Raw genomic sequence first — 15,946 nt, forward strand, 5'->3', positions numbered from 1 at the left:
CCATCTCAGCAGACTCAGCTTGTCATTGGATAATTTACCAGCCCCTAATGGTCTCTAGCTCTTTGATATAATATTAATTTTAGTTAAAGAAATAAGTATATACTTGATTTAGGACAACACCACTATCTCCATCTAAGTGTATCTTTAAAGTTTTTCTTAAGGTACATTTCATAAGGTACATTTTTCATGTCTAGTACATTAAAATATTTCTTAAATGGAAAGAGAAGATACCATTCAAGCAAATTTCATTTTGTTTCCCATAGCTATAACAAATGGATTAAGTTGTTTTTATATATCATAGTATATATGGTATTTATATACCATAGTATATCTTTAGTTAGAAGGGACTCTGAAGGACTTTTTCTCACTTTTCCATGAAAAGTAGTAATATATGACTACAGCCAAGATGCAACTATATCATTACAATCTAATTTTATTATTTAATAAAGAGGAATTTTAAAAACAAGAAATCTTTTTCAAGATGGCAGAGTAAATACATGTTTCTCTTCCTTCTCTCTACTGACATGACTTCAAATAAAACAAAAGGGATATATAAAGGCATAAACCAAGAAATAATGGGAGTGAAGGAAGTATGCATCAATCTAGTTGCTCTATAGAACTATCTCTTCTGGAAAAACAAACAACAACATAAAAACATATTGAGGATTGGTGACCAATAAGGCAAAAATGAGAACGAGAAAGTCAAGGACACTTTATAAAATTTTCAGTGAAGGATGAAACAGATTTTCTCTACAGAAACTCAGTAGGCCTTGCAAGTTGGAAATACTATATCTAAAAGACTAGGAATAGGATATAATTAAAAGTCTGTAGAAGAAATAGTTGATCTCCCTATCTCTCTCCTATGTCTGAACACAGTTGACATGAAGAATTTAGCCCACATGGAGAGAAGCAAAATGGCAAAAAATTCAAGTAATGCTCTTCAAATAAACTGAACCATCTTTTGAAAGGAGAACTAAGGTAACTAGTGTGAGAGATAGCACCCCAGGTTTAAATGATGCATATTCTGTCATTTAGGGATCTGAAAACTTAACTGCCAGGTCTTTGCCCACTCATAATAAGTGAAGTCTGCCAAGCCCCACAGTGTTCACAGTCAGATTTGCTGTAGTCTCTTAATTAAACAAAGAATGAGCATCTCTAGATATTAAGGAAAATCTTATGCAAAGAATAAAAACTCGAATACCTCTTTAGAGAGAGAGAGAAGGGAAATCCTCTCCATGGGAAAAAGAGATATTTTGAAGCATAGAAGAATACTTAGAAGGTATTCTAATTCGTGTTCCTAGTGGCATCTGGAAGATACTGCCTTAATAAAATGAGAGAAGCCTTACTTGAAAAGGAAGGAATACCAAACACATACAGGAAAGCATACCGGAATTTGAATATATATTCCAACAAACCTAGTGTGTTCAATGTCAGACTGTTAAGTATCCAGAAAACACTGAAAATTCCAGAATTACAGTTTAACTACTAAACTAGAAAGCTGATAGGAGTGGAAGGATTAGGAAAAATTAATTGGATGTATCATATATAATAAGAGAGAAATTGAAAATATGGTAGAATTTTGTGGAGCATAAAAGCCCATGGAACTTACCTCTAGAAATATTCTCCATCAGTGGAAAAGTGGATGGAATACTAAATCATGGGAGAAGAAAATCCTAGCACATTATTTGGTCTTCAGTAATAACTGTTATGTAGCCATAATAATACAAGTGCAATTTACTGGTTTTTAACTTTTAGAAGCCATTTATAAACAAATTGTGTAAGATTTCAATAAGCTCTCAAAACATGTTAGAGCTTCCAGCTTCAATATAGAAATTTGTAACACACCTGCCATGTTACTCCTGCTATAATAAATTGAGAAAATAGAAAAACCAAAAATTATCTGTTTTTTAACACGTTGGAGAACTGTGGACATAAAGAAGCCTAAAGGAACTACATCCTAAGGAAAATATACTTCTAAGTAAACAGGAATCATCTGCCACTTTCCTTTTTGGATGGTCTGCCAAGTCTGGGTATAGGCAAGCTAAAAATTAGGCCTGCCAAAGGCAGAGGCCCCTTCCTGAGGTAAGGAGAAGCAAGAGATTTAATAACATTGTGTCCTGGCTGACATATTAGATCTACAGAATCCCCAAACATGTGGCTAATTCTCTCTGCTTGCAGATTTCTTCCCCACAGGGCTTTTGTTGAGTGTTTGGCCGTGGCATCATGGAAGACAAGAGTTTTGGCTGGAAAGCAAAAAGAGCTCTCACAGTTCTTAGATCTTGCAAGAGGGAAGAGATTGCAATGTATACAGAAAGATCTCACCCTGAAAATATTTGAAATAAGAGGTAAATTGAAACTAACTAAAGCTGTAACCTAGCCCCAAACTACTTCAACTACTATTTGGATTGAAGTGATCATTTTCTTACACCAGTTGCCTAGTCTCTAAGTTCCCATCTGAGTGACAACATTTTCTTCAGTTTATAAGGTTTTAAAAAATATTATGTTGGTATACAATAAACAGTAAGAGCTATGTAAAGAAACAAGATAAAGTCAGTGTTAGTCAACAGAAAAAAACGATCATAGAAATAGACTTATATGCTGGAATTAGTAGACAGAAATACTAAAGTAGCTATCACAAATATGTTAGAAGAACACATGAACAGTCGACAAAGAGATGGAGAATTTGAACACAGAAACTGAATCTACAAAAGGGAACAAAATGGACATTTTAGAACTAGAAGATATAAAACTCGAAATTAAAAATTAATTGGATGGTTAAACTTCTGGGAAAATGGAGTAGGTGTGCTTTTACATATTCTTCTCACTAAGTACAATTTAAAATCTTGGACATTTATGTAGAAGGAGACTAGGAACCATAGAAAAAAGAGGGCAGAACAGCTGAGACCTCAGGACTCAAGAATAAAATACTAATGAGTTTCTTGGGTTTTCTTTTTGTCACCAATGTCCTAGACTTAGGGCTGAAGAAGCCAACAGCCTGGAAACACCAGTAGTTATGTATAGACAAAAAAGCCACAACAAAGCATGTTTTCTCTAGCCAAAGAACCAGCCTACCAAGACAGTAATCACCCTCCTCCAGTCAAAGAGCACGGAAAACACAGGGGCCCAACCCCATCCAACAAAGCTGAATGGGGGGTGAGGCTACAATGAGGCACCCTCTGGGGGTGGTATCAGACAAGGTAGAACAGGGAGACTGGATTCTCACCTGGACCTGGCAAGAATGAGGTTTCCCCCTCACAACCTGGGTGGTGCCAAAGGAGGCCTGTGGTTGGATCAGGATGTTCATCACAGGTAATGAGGCAACAGAGGGAGCTCAACTTTCCACGCCTGCCTAGCACTAACAAGGAACTTCCCACCCCCAAGAGTGCCAGCCAAGGTTCAGTACAGAATGTGGACTTCAGGTCCTCTGAGTAGCAATGAGGCAGTGCCACCCCCACCTCCAATGCCCACTTGGATGTTAGAGAAATCCAGGTAAAAACAGAAGGTTTTGATAAGGTCTAGAATCTCAGAACATAGTGTAAAATTGTACAGATGCCAATCAAAAATCACTCATACCAAATACCAAACAGCTCTCAAACTGAATGAAAAAGACAAACAATAGATGCCAGCAGTGAACTAATAGGATGTTAGAATTATCTGGCAAAGATTTTAAAGCAGTCATGATCAAAAAAACAAAAAAACCCCACAAAACTTCAGTGAGCTTTTATAAACACATTTGAAACAAGTAAAAAAATTCAAAGCCTCAACAAAGAAAATCCAGCAAGAAAACAGAAGATATAAACAAGAACCAAATGGAAGATTTGAAACTGACAAATACAATAATTGAAATAAAAAGCTCAAAGGATGGGCTCAACAGTAGGTTGAAGGGGAGAGAGGGAAAAAAGGTAGAACAATAGAATTTACCCAACTAAACAAGAGAAAAAAAATAAACTGGAAAAAAATAACACAGCTTCAAGGATCTGTGGGACTATAACAAAAGATCTAAATTTTGTGTCATTGGAGTACTGGGAAGAGAAGAGAAAGAGGATGAAGTTGAAAAAGTACTTGACAAAATAATGGCTGAAAACTTTGTGCATTTGGCAAGAGACACAGACATGAAGAATCAAAAAGGTGAGAGAACCCCCAACAGGATGAATTCAAAGATACCAATGATAAGACACATCATCAGATTTTGAGAACTAAAGACAAAGAAAACATTTTGAAAGAAGCCAGAGAAAAATGACATCTTACCTACAGGGTAAAAGCAATTTGGAAAAATTGCTTTTGGAATTGGAAAAATTCAGAAAAAACAGAAGCCAGAAGAAGGTGGCACAATATTTTTCAACTGCTGAAAGAAAAGCCTATCAGCCCAGAATCTTTATACCCACCAGATATATTCTTTAGGAATGAAAGAAAAATCAGTAATTCTCAGATGGAGAAAACTAAGAGAATCTGTCACCAGTAGATCTATCCTAAAAGTACGGTTAAAAGAAGTTCTCAAAAGAGAAGAGAAGCAGTGAGAGAGGAACATTGCAATGTCAGGAAGAAGAAACAGCACTATAAGAAAAATATGAGTGAATAGTTTAGGTTTTCCTTCTCTTCTTACATTTTCTAAATTATGCTTGATGGTTAAAGCAAACAATCATAACACTATCTGATGTGACTCTGAATGTAGAGGAAATATTTCAGACAACTCCATTATGAACAGAAAAGCATAAAGGAATGTAAAGGGAGGTAAGTTTGCTATACTTCACTCAAACTGGTACAGTGAAAGCACCTGCAGACTGTGATATGCTATGTAATGTAATATAGGATAAACACTAAGAAAGTTTAAAAAAGAGGTACACTCAAAAAACACTATTCGTAAAGAGGAATTCTAAAAAATATACAAGTAATCCATAGGAAGGCAGGAATTACAGACTAACATGTCTTCACTTGGGAATTTTACCAACATTTAAAAAAGAAATATTCTCACCCTTGCAAAATTCTTTGCAATAGAGGCCAATGTAAACCTAATACCAAACCCCAACAAAGAAATTACAAGAGGGGCGCCTGGGTGGCTCAGCCGTTGAGCATCTGCCTTCCATTCAGGTCATGATCTCAGGGTCCTGGGATTGAGCCCCACTTCGGCCTCCCTGTTCAGCGGGAAGCCTGCTTCTCCCTCTCCCACTCCCCCGCTTGTGTTCCCTCTCTCCCTGTCTCTCTGTCAAATAAATAAAATCTTAAAAAAAAAAAAGAAATTACAAGAAAAGTATAGAACAATATCCTTCATGAACATAGTCACAAAAATCCCAAATATATTAACCACTCAATTTCAGTTCTGCAAAAAATGGATAAATCAATCTGACTAAGAGAGACTTTTTTTTATGAATGTAACATAAGCTAAGCCTTTTAAAAAATGAATAAGTATAATTCACCAAAGATAAAAGAAAAAATATAAATGTCTCAACTGATGCAGGAAAAAGTAACATTCAAACCCACTTAAATAAAGGAGATAGTTTTTTTCAATTTCAGCTTTAAAATATTTACTAAAAATCCTGCAACCAATAGTGTATTTAATGATAAAATATTGAGAGTACTCTGCCTAAGGTCATAAACACAACAAATGTTTCTGCTATCACCACTGCTACTCACCATTATACTGGAGATCCTAGTCAGTGTGTTAAGGCAAGAAAAAGAAGTAAAAGACACGAACATCAGAAAGGAATAAGTAGAAATGTTTTTATTTGTAAGTGATATGATATATACATAGAAAAATCCAAGGAAATCTACAAACAAGGAGAATTTAGCAAGTTCACAAGTACAAGATCAATTTACAAAAATCATCTGTCCCTCTTTATGCTAGCAGTAAACAATTAGAAAATAAAATAAATAAATTCTACACTAGCATAAAAATTATTCATTTCCTGGGGCACCTGGATGGCACATCTGACTTTTGGTTTCAGCTCAGGTCATTATCTCTGGGTCCTGAGATGGAGCCCTGTGTCGGGCTCTGCGCTCAGCGCGGAGTCAGCTTCAGATTCTTTCTCCCCCTCCCTCTAACCCTCCTATTCATGCTCTCTCTCTCAAATTAAATAAATCTTTTTTAAAAAAATAATCAATTCCTAGGAATAAATGTATCAAAAAGTATACACCTTTATCCTGAGTCCTAAAAAACATTGTTGGGAAATTAATCTACAGAGTCAAAGCAACCCAGTGTGCTTTACCTGTGGAAATTGAAAAGCTGCTTCTAAAATTTACATGCAAAAGAACTAGAAAAAACAAAACCCAGAATGAGAATATTACTAACTTGGACAATGTAAAGGTCAAAGTACTTTTGACAGACATAATAAAAATGAAGTGTATAAGAAGAGGAAGAAGGAAATTCTACTTTTGGAATCATACCAAGTGCGTGTGAACACTGACCAAGACTGAAGAACAAATTAACTTTTAATTATGTTGTTTGAGGGTAAAGATATGACCAGTGGAGATACTAATAACAATGATAAAAACTATACAGGTTGGTCATAAATTAGGGAAGGAGGAAGTAGTATATATGAACTATTTTCTCATCTGTTATGAGGGTAAATCAACAGACACGTCTACAACTAGAAAAAAAAGGCAGGGAGAGGAATAAGAAAGAAAATCTCAAATAATGAAAGTTAAGAGGAATTGTTCTGGGTACCAAGACTAAAAGTGAGGAGAAGTGAGATGGGAGATTGCTGTTTTTTTGTTATATCATTTAAATCCTTTGTCTATCTTCCTATGATAAAACTTTCATAAAAATACTAATTGATAAATTAAAAAGCAAATTACTTAAATTCAAAATATGGTGTTCCGGTGGAGAGTATGCATTAAGATGAACTCTATCATGAAATGGAAGTAGGTAATGGCCAATTATGTCATCTTGGGGTGTAGAGAGCAAGGGACTTTGGTACTGAGGTGCTAACTGGCTCTATAGATTTCTTACATGATTTTTCCTTTTTTTCAGGAGAATGACTATTTTGTTTAATAAACATTATATTGTTTATTGTTTTATTACCAAAAGTGCAATAGAAAATTACAGGGAAAAAAAGTAAAATTTTTCTTCTAATTCTTTCTCTATTTCAGGCATGATCCTAGGCAACGACTTTATGAGCTATCGCTATAAGTTGAATGGATGAGTGGTCAGGTAGACAAATAAAGAGAAAAATATTTCAAAACAGCATCAAACATTACTACTATTTTATTTATTTATTTTTAAGATGTTTATTTATTTATTTGACAGAAAGAGACACAGTGAGAGAGGGAACACAAGCAGGGGGAGTGGGAGAGGGGGAAGCAGGCTTCCCACTGAGCAGGGAGTCTGATGCGGGGCTCGATCCCAGGACCCTGGGATCATGACCTGAGCCGAAGGCAGACGCTTAACCACTGAGCCACCCAGGTACCCCAAACATTACTACTATTTTAAACAAAATAATTACATTGTTATGTACTTGAGTATAACAAAGAAAACTTTCATAAGAAATAAAAGGATTGCTGAACTTCAAAAAAAGATTTCTTTGCTTCAAAAGACAGTATTTCATAATAGAGTTCTTTAATACTAATACTGCTCCCAGATTCTCTCCACCTCTCAAATTTTTTATTAGTCATATTTTATAATACTTAATACCTATTAAAATTGCATATTATGTTTTTATTATTAAGTTTATGTTTACCTTTATAATCATAATTATAGACAATAATATTGATTTTATTCAAATGATTCCTGTTCCAGTTCTTTTATGGTGGTTTCTCCATTCTGAGGTGTTGATTTTAACTTGTGAGGTCTGAGTAGCTGTCATAAGAAGTGTTCATCAGCTCTCTATGGAGAATACGGGAGTTCTGATTTTGTTTTTCATTGTAGAAGAAATATAGAAGCATGTTTGAGAATATTTTTGGTTGTCATTTCACTTGACTTATATATTGTCTGGGTCTAATATTTTGGGCCACACACTCTCTCAGAACCTTATAGAAATGGCTCCCTTTTTTCCTGACATTGAATGTCAGACTTTGAAGAAGTCTGAAGTCAGCCTAAACTCTTTTCTGCTTGAATTTAATGTGCCAATTTAAACCAGAATTACCGAAGACTGCCTCCTTTTAGGATTTCAATGACAATCAGAATTTGTCTCATGGATGGTTCTTTGTATAAGGCTTGTCTTTGCAAAGCAGGTCATTTCTGCTGTATTTCCATCAGAGTTTCTCTCCACCCTCCACACGCCCATTTACTTTATTCTCTTTCATCAAAATTAGACCACTCATATGTACAAACTTTTTGGAAGATTGTCCTTTATACTACTAATCACAAAAAAAGCAGGGGCAGAGGTGTACTGATCCTTCCTGTAAAAATAAATGTTAGCAAAGAATTGTGCAAAGAGAGCACAATAGTACATTACTTTTAGTAAACACCACACATTTAGAAATAAATACATAAATCAGTGGCTGCTTTCATCTACAGCAGCCTCTTAAAAGCACAACCTGTGAGGCATTGTATCCGGGATACACGGGGGCTTGTCTAATTTTGAGATATACTGTTGCCCTCTGACTACCATCTAGCAGTCAGGGGAATTTCAATAGTGAATTAAGGCTAATCTGTTCAGATTTCTTAAGGAGAAAAAATACAAGTCTTCCAAAATGTACCGAATGGTTTATTTAACCATTTGTTTAAACAACTGAAATTAATGGGGCTGGTCTTTTGTTTAAGAAAACTTCTTTAATGTTTATGATTTAACATCCTATCCTACATTGACCAGGCATTTGCTGACATAAATTTAGTGCAAAATTGCCAGTTATTTTAATTTATGAATTGCTAGTACTAGCAGAATGTGTAGCACAGCTGTTACTCAATATTAGAAGGACATTTTTAACATAATTTTTCTACATGATTAAAGACTATTGTAGAAGCAGAAGCTTAAAGCTCTGTTCCACAAGTGATTCTGCATCCTCATTGTTACACTATGATATTTGAAAAAAGGCGATCTGAGGGTGTAAGATGTGTATTGGTCGCTAATGTCCTTTTTTAAAAGCAATATTGCATTCTGAAATGCTAGGAATATTGTTTACCTTTTTCTTTTTGGAAGATCTGTTGCAGATTCAGTGCAACAACAAGAACATATTACACACTCTGTTCCGGAACTAGACTGGACACTGATATCACAAATAACTGTCACCTTGGAACTCATTTGTATGGAAGAGGAAAGCAGTTGATTTTTAAGGGATTTCATAAAATTACAGAAAATATTTAGACATGAAAGGTGAATCTAATAGAAGCCCTTATTTTACAAAATGGGAATATTTTTCTCCATACTATGGAAAGCCTAATAAAAGTTTTTAACATAGGGCAAAAGCAATGATTCACGGAGTCCTTTCTTCAATAAATGGAAAAGAAAGATTAATTGGGCTTGCAACAGTACAGTAACCTTGCTCTTTATCCCAGTTTCTTTTTACTTTACACTTAAGTTTCTACGTCTGTGGTTTATAATGGCATTTATCAGAAGCTTCATGCAACTGATGTTTTAGCAAGTAATCCTAATGCTGTTCCCTGTAGGACAGGCTGAGAATAGCAACCACTGATTTTATGTAATGTATTATATCAGAAAGCTTGTCATCGACTCTTACAGGCTCATTAAGAGGCCAGATTTGAGCTTGGTTTCTTCATTTATTGAGATTTTTTTTTTTTTTTTAAGAACGTCTACCCCAGTAATGAGTTAAGGAAATGATTTCCCACTGTTCGGTTGTTTTATGTTTGTTTTGTTTAAAAGAGAAAGAGTATATACTTTCTAGGATTCTGAAAGGACTAAAATGTGAGAGTTTCCTCCAAGGCCTCAATTCTGTTCACTGTAGTTTGAATGGGAAAAAAAAAAAGGGCCCTGGCTCTGCCTTTGGAAAATGTATAAATATAGTTTCTACACGAAGTTGTCCTGTTGCCAGATAAGCATAAGTAGACCAATTTCATTTGAACTGCAAACTGCAAGCTTTATAAGGAGTGGTAAGAGAATCCCTACTTTGCAACACAATCAAGTGATGGTTAAAGATGATAAGCATTTGGCAAAACACCAAATTTGACAAGATCTCAGAACCATGTTTTCCACAATCTCTCATGTTTCCAGGATAAAGAAATCATTTTGTTCATATGCATCATTGTCCATAAAGTCTCTGGACCCCATTTCTAGGACAGCGCAAATTCTTCTAATTTTTTTTCTAAAGGCGATACGAGCTGTTTCTTTTAATCCCCTTCCCCCTACCTTTCAAGGCTGCACTCTCAAGATAATAGTCTCAAACTATAATATTAACTTGGAGAATATAGGAGGAGGTAGCAATGTACATTCATCCATTCATTCTTTGTTCTTTCAACAAATATTTATTGAATGCCTACTACTGACCAAGTACATTCAATACAAATGAATTAGAACATGTTCCTTGCACTCAAGTAGTTCATAGTCCCGCCTCAATGGGATACATGCAATTAACTCCAAGAAACAGGCACCAAGAAAATGCTTTTCCAAGTACTCTTTATCTTGACTCTGTATGCTCTTTACACTATATAAAGACCCTTTTACAGTTTGGTGACACCTTTTGACTAAGAAGACGATATGAGTAGTTGCTCAGTCTTTCAAGTCCTCTAAGATAATGGGCAGTTAGTTTACAGTTGTGATATGTTCTGAATAAAGAATGAGGATGTACCTCTAGAAGTTAATTCAGCCTCCAGTATTGTCTAACTGGCTCACATGTGAATGAGGCTTACACAGTGAGAGGTGTCTATGAGAATGAGGTTCATGGCCAAAAATCCTATGCAAATCCTCAATTCCAAACTTGTCTTAAGAGTCAAGAACCACGTTACCTTGGTCAGTGCTTCAGGTACTGGGCTCTGGCAGAAACTCAGAAAACAGATTCAGCAACTTAATTAAGCCCTCACAGGAAAGCAAGTCCAAACTAGGCAATTTCTGGATGGTGAGATTTCCTTCCCTGTTGGATTCTAACTCACCTCAATGTCTCAGGCTACTTCAGTAGCAGGAAGATGAGAATTTGGTACTTTAGGCTCCCATTTAAGTGTTTGAGGCAGACAGCAAAGTGAGGTAGCTATTTTTTAAAAATCAGTCCCAGAATACACAAGAGAGAAATCGTCCTTTCTCAAAAGTCTAAAAGGAAGTCTGCTAACACTGAGCTTTTGAGAGAGAAAGAAACAAAATCAATGAGGAGAAAAAATTCCGAGATTACTGTTTGAGTGAAGTGTTCTGATTAACACTAAAAATGTAATCCACTATACAGTAACATTTCAGACTGCAGGGTGATTTCACCAGAGAGGTTTCTAAAGCACAGAGTAAGGCAATCAATTTTTTTTAATTCTCTAAATATGAAAAGAAATTTTAATCTGGAAGTTTATTATCTCTCTCGAATTTCACAACACAACAGCAGCACACTTGTGCCTCAGATTGCTGAGATGCAGTTACAATGTCAGGGAAATTTCCTCGTCTCCCCAGACTCCGCATGCGCCCTTCGACATCATTAATTCAAACCAGCCCACATTTGCATGTAGCTCCTTAATTTAGCAATTCCAGTGCTGGTCTTGGTTTTGTTTTGCTGTCAAGTATTCTACCATGGTGTCTTCTTCACTGAAGTATTTCCACATTACATTGCCCAGGACAAAGCTATTTTGTATGCGCAGGAACTCACTTCAGGACTTTAAACTATTTTCTATTCTACAGTGGTTAATTTTTCATTTATGTAGCACCTTACTGAAGAGTAGTCAACACAGTTAACAATACATTGTGCAACAATAAATATTTTACTGGGTACATAATCTCCACAATTTAGAAGTTTTATTTTCTATGTGGATCTGTATAAAGCTAGAATTGTTAACATTTTGTGAATGCACATTTTTAATAATATGCTCTATAATCACTATCAAACAAATGACCTGCATTTTAATAGGTACTCCAGACATTAGCTGCCATTTCTGCTAAACTCAGTAAACTCTAATAAAGGTATTTTATGGGCAGAAGGTTTATTTTTTTTTAAGAAGATATATTACATAGATTTCATCAGCACATAAAAATGTTATCCTGGGAACACTGGATGATTCATCTATTTTTAAATTATAGCACATTCCTGTCACTGTCACATGAGATCATTCTAATTTTTTAAAAAATATATAATAGTTTGGATTGGGTCATGTTTCACATTGTATTCCATTTGAATTAATGATGTTATTTACTTGGAACTTGATTGTGTACTTGCCTCACATTCTATGAGGTAGTTCATAAGAGGCAGCCAACATAATAAAGAAGGAAAATGTTATTTACTCCCTTTCTCAATTCTCAGGAGCTTGGTGTAAATTCTACCCAATAAACCATGTTTAGTTTGTTTCTGTATTCCTTTAAGGCTCAATATACAGGAGCAGGCAGCAGGAGTGTTCAGAGTCACAGTCTTTGTAGGATTTTACTCCTGAGCACCTGCAGTGCTTGCCCTTGATCTGAGAAACAAACGTATTCTCAGCTCTGGAACCCCTTGATCCAAGAAACAAAATTGTCTCCTGCCATGGAGCTTCAGGAGTTCAGCTTTTGCCTCCCTATACCCAGGAAGCCAACAATATCACATAGCAAGAACTCAAGTGAGTTGGGCACAATAAGTGTTTTCTCTGAGCAGCTGCATACATTAAATGAGAAGTATGTACCAAACAAAAATCCCCCTATTTCTAGAAATAATTTGGTGTCCATCAGGTAAATCTAAACCTAGACCTGAGCCTAGTCCAAGGCCAGAGGGCCCACAGTTTTGGTGGGAGTGGCCATATAATCCAAAGGATCAGAAGGAAAACAACTACGAGCAGCAGAGCAGCAAGGGAAGAGGGGAGAGTCAGACTTCTCTTGGGATGCATTTCAACCTTAAGAGCTCCCTACTATACTTCTGTCATCAAAGGAAACTGTGGAGTTGAGTAACAAGGCCAGCACGTCAGGCACCTCAGGCCATAGTTATTTAAAATGTCAATAAGCTTGTGGATCTGTAACTGTTAGGACTCATGGGTTTGAAGGAAGAAGGCATTCCAGTGCCCTCTGGCTTTGCCTCAGTTCTAGGGCCCTAATAACATTTTAAGCTAGCATTTCAAGCTAGTATTTCAAGTACCTATGAGCTATATGCAGGTGGCTGTACTCCAGAGGCTGCAAATGACTGATGTGAGGTTTAAAATCAGCTTCTTATAATGGGGGAAAGCCATGAGAATCGGCAAACCTGAATTGTGCAGGGGCAATCCTAGGCAACCCACTGGAACAATTTGGGTCTCAATTTCTCCATTTTATACAATCCAGATGCAACCAGAAATATCCTGGCCTTTAAGATTCAAATGAAATATGGTCAAATTGGGTTTGCTACAGTCTGAATGTTTGTGTCCCCCAAAATTCATATGCTGAAATCCTAATGCTAAAGGGGAGGATACTGGGAAATGTGACCTTTTGGAAGTGATTAGGGAATGAAGGTAGAGCCCTCATGAATGGAGTTAGTGCCATTATAAAGAGGTCCCAGAGATTCAGCTCTTCCCTTCCACCATGAGAAGATGAGACAAGAGGTCTGCAATCCAGAAGAGAGCCCTCATGAGACCATGCTGCCACCCTGACCTTGGACTTCCCAATCTCCAGAACTGTGAGAAATAAATTTCTACTGCTTATAAGCTACCCAGCCTATGGTACTTTGTTATAGAGCCAAATGGACTATGACAGGGCTGTACTAAGTTATTGGCTATCATTCTTTCTTGATATTTTGGGGAGGATAGAGTAGCTTACATTGTCCTTCAAATCCTGTTTACCTGGTTGTCTGTAATTATCCACCACTCATCTGAGCTGTCACTGTTCTATATTGAACCAGACATGAAATTCAGTCTGTTTGTCTTTTTATCACAAAATAACCATAATTACAGTCCAAAACCAAACAAACTTAAATAATTACTCACCCCCAAAGAAGACCAACAAATAAATGCAAAAAAATAAAAAAAAAATAAAAAGATCTTGTTGGGTAGAACAGAATTTAGTGAATATGTTGAGAGATTAAGAGAGGACTTAGGTTTCAACAACACACCACTTAAGATTGATTATTAGGTCTTCCTGTTCTTAAGAAATCCCTCAGCAGCCATTTATGCCAATCTGAGCTCTAGATCTTGGCAATGTTGCACTCTCTTTCCTCAATCCAACTTGTCCCTGCCTGCTCAAGAGGATAATTAAAAACAAACAAACAAACAAACATGCAGATTTATGTATCACCTAAGCTCAGTGTCCTGCAAGATATCCAAAAATTTTATATTTCCTTCCTAACAATGGTCCATATGTTCTAGGTCTCACTATTTCTCCTGCTTCAAGTGGGAAGAAAGAGATGTATTTATTTCTACAATGACTTGATTTTGAATGCTCTTCCACTCTTTTCCTGTCATATGTAATATAAGAATCTGATACTGAATTATTTTTAAGGTTCCTACCTATGTTACGAATCGATGAAATATCTCAACATTGTATAGATTTGAAATACTTGAGAATGGGCCGAATACGCTCATGATGTACAGACACTGCTGGCTCTACGGTAGGCTAACAGAAGAACGGCTGAGGGATGATGGAGATTTGAAGTGAGTATGTCGCTCTGTTGTGGGCAGGGAGAAGGTCAAGAGGCCTTTTGTATGCTGGCATTTAAGGTTTAGGAATAGAGTACATGGTTGGTGGGACTCATCCTATGTATTTCTCCACTGATCAGCAAAACATGTTCAGTTATAAAGATCAAATTAGGTGTTGCAATGCACAAAGAGATGCCACTGAGTGATAACCCAAGAGGACCTTCACACTCTCACTATTTTTCTGAATTTGTAATGATTCATAAGAGTATGATAATCACTTTTATAGGTCTAGGGCTAAAAATACTCAGGATAGAATAACAATTCATGAGAACGCTGAAGTATAACCCCAAATACCAATTTGTGAATTTACAATGGAAATCATCCTATGTCTTTAGATGCTGCATGGGTCTTTGCGAACTATAGTGTGTTGATTTTAAAGTCTCATTCTCAGAAGCAACATTATTTTTTCTTATTTGCAATTGCTTCAGGGCCACCTTAATGTAGCCTACAATTTATAAAAGAAAAAAAATTGAGGATCAGAGAGATGCGATAGGGTCAGATTTGAATTAGGTGTGTTGACAGCAAATTCAGCTCCCTTTTCACTATGCCAAACTGCAAACTTTTTTTTTTTAACTGCACAAGTTTAAACAGAGCATATAAATATAAAAATTTTTGCACTGTAACATTCTATGAAGAATATGTTCTTGAAATTATTTTGTTCTCCCTGTTGTGAAATAAAAGCTAAGTGCCTAAAAATAGTTTTAAATATAATAAAATTTAAATACCACTCTTACATTTTTCTTTAGAATATACTTTTTAAAGTAACTAACTTTGACATTGTAATGCTTGCACTTTGAAATTATGTTAGCATTTGGTTACATAAAGTATTCAGTTCAACATCAATGAAACCACTGGAACTGAATATTGTAAATAAAGAATGATAGTTGAAGACAACCTGATATATGACAGGTCATTCCATAAAATCTTTAAAAATTTAGGATTTGACCATGAAAAGCACCAACTATGACTATCAAGGACAGCAAGGATTTATTTTAAGTCATCAGGTCTGCCTTCCCAATTTTGCCTAATTTTTTTTTATAATAAACTGCTAAGTTTATTTTCTCCTTTGTTTTAAATATTTCAAGAGACAGCACTTCCTCAAATTTGGTCATAAGAGACACTTCCACAGACTTATAATAGATTTCACTCTCAGAATTTTTTTTTTCATGAAGTTTAGTCTGAATTTTCTTTCTTTCTTTCAACTTACTAATAGTCATCATCTTGCAGCTTGCTAAATAATTTCTTTGCTGCTTTGGTGTTTACATCACTGGGAATCAGAAAGCAGTTGGTTGCTTCACAAACTGA

This window comes from Neomonachus schauinslandi, chromosome 4, assembly GCF_002201575.2.
Source record: "Neomonachus schauinslandi chromosome 4, ASM220157v2, whole genome shotgun sequence".
NCBI classification, from domain to species: Eukaryota; Metazoa; Chordata; class Mammalia; order Carnivora; family Phocidae; genus Neomonachus; species Neomonachus schauinslandi.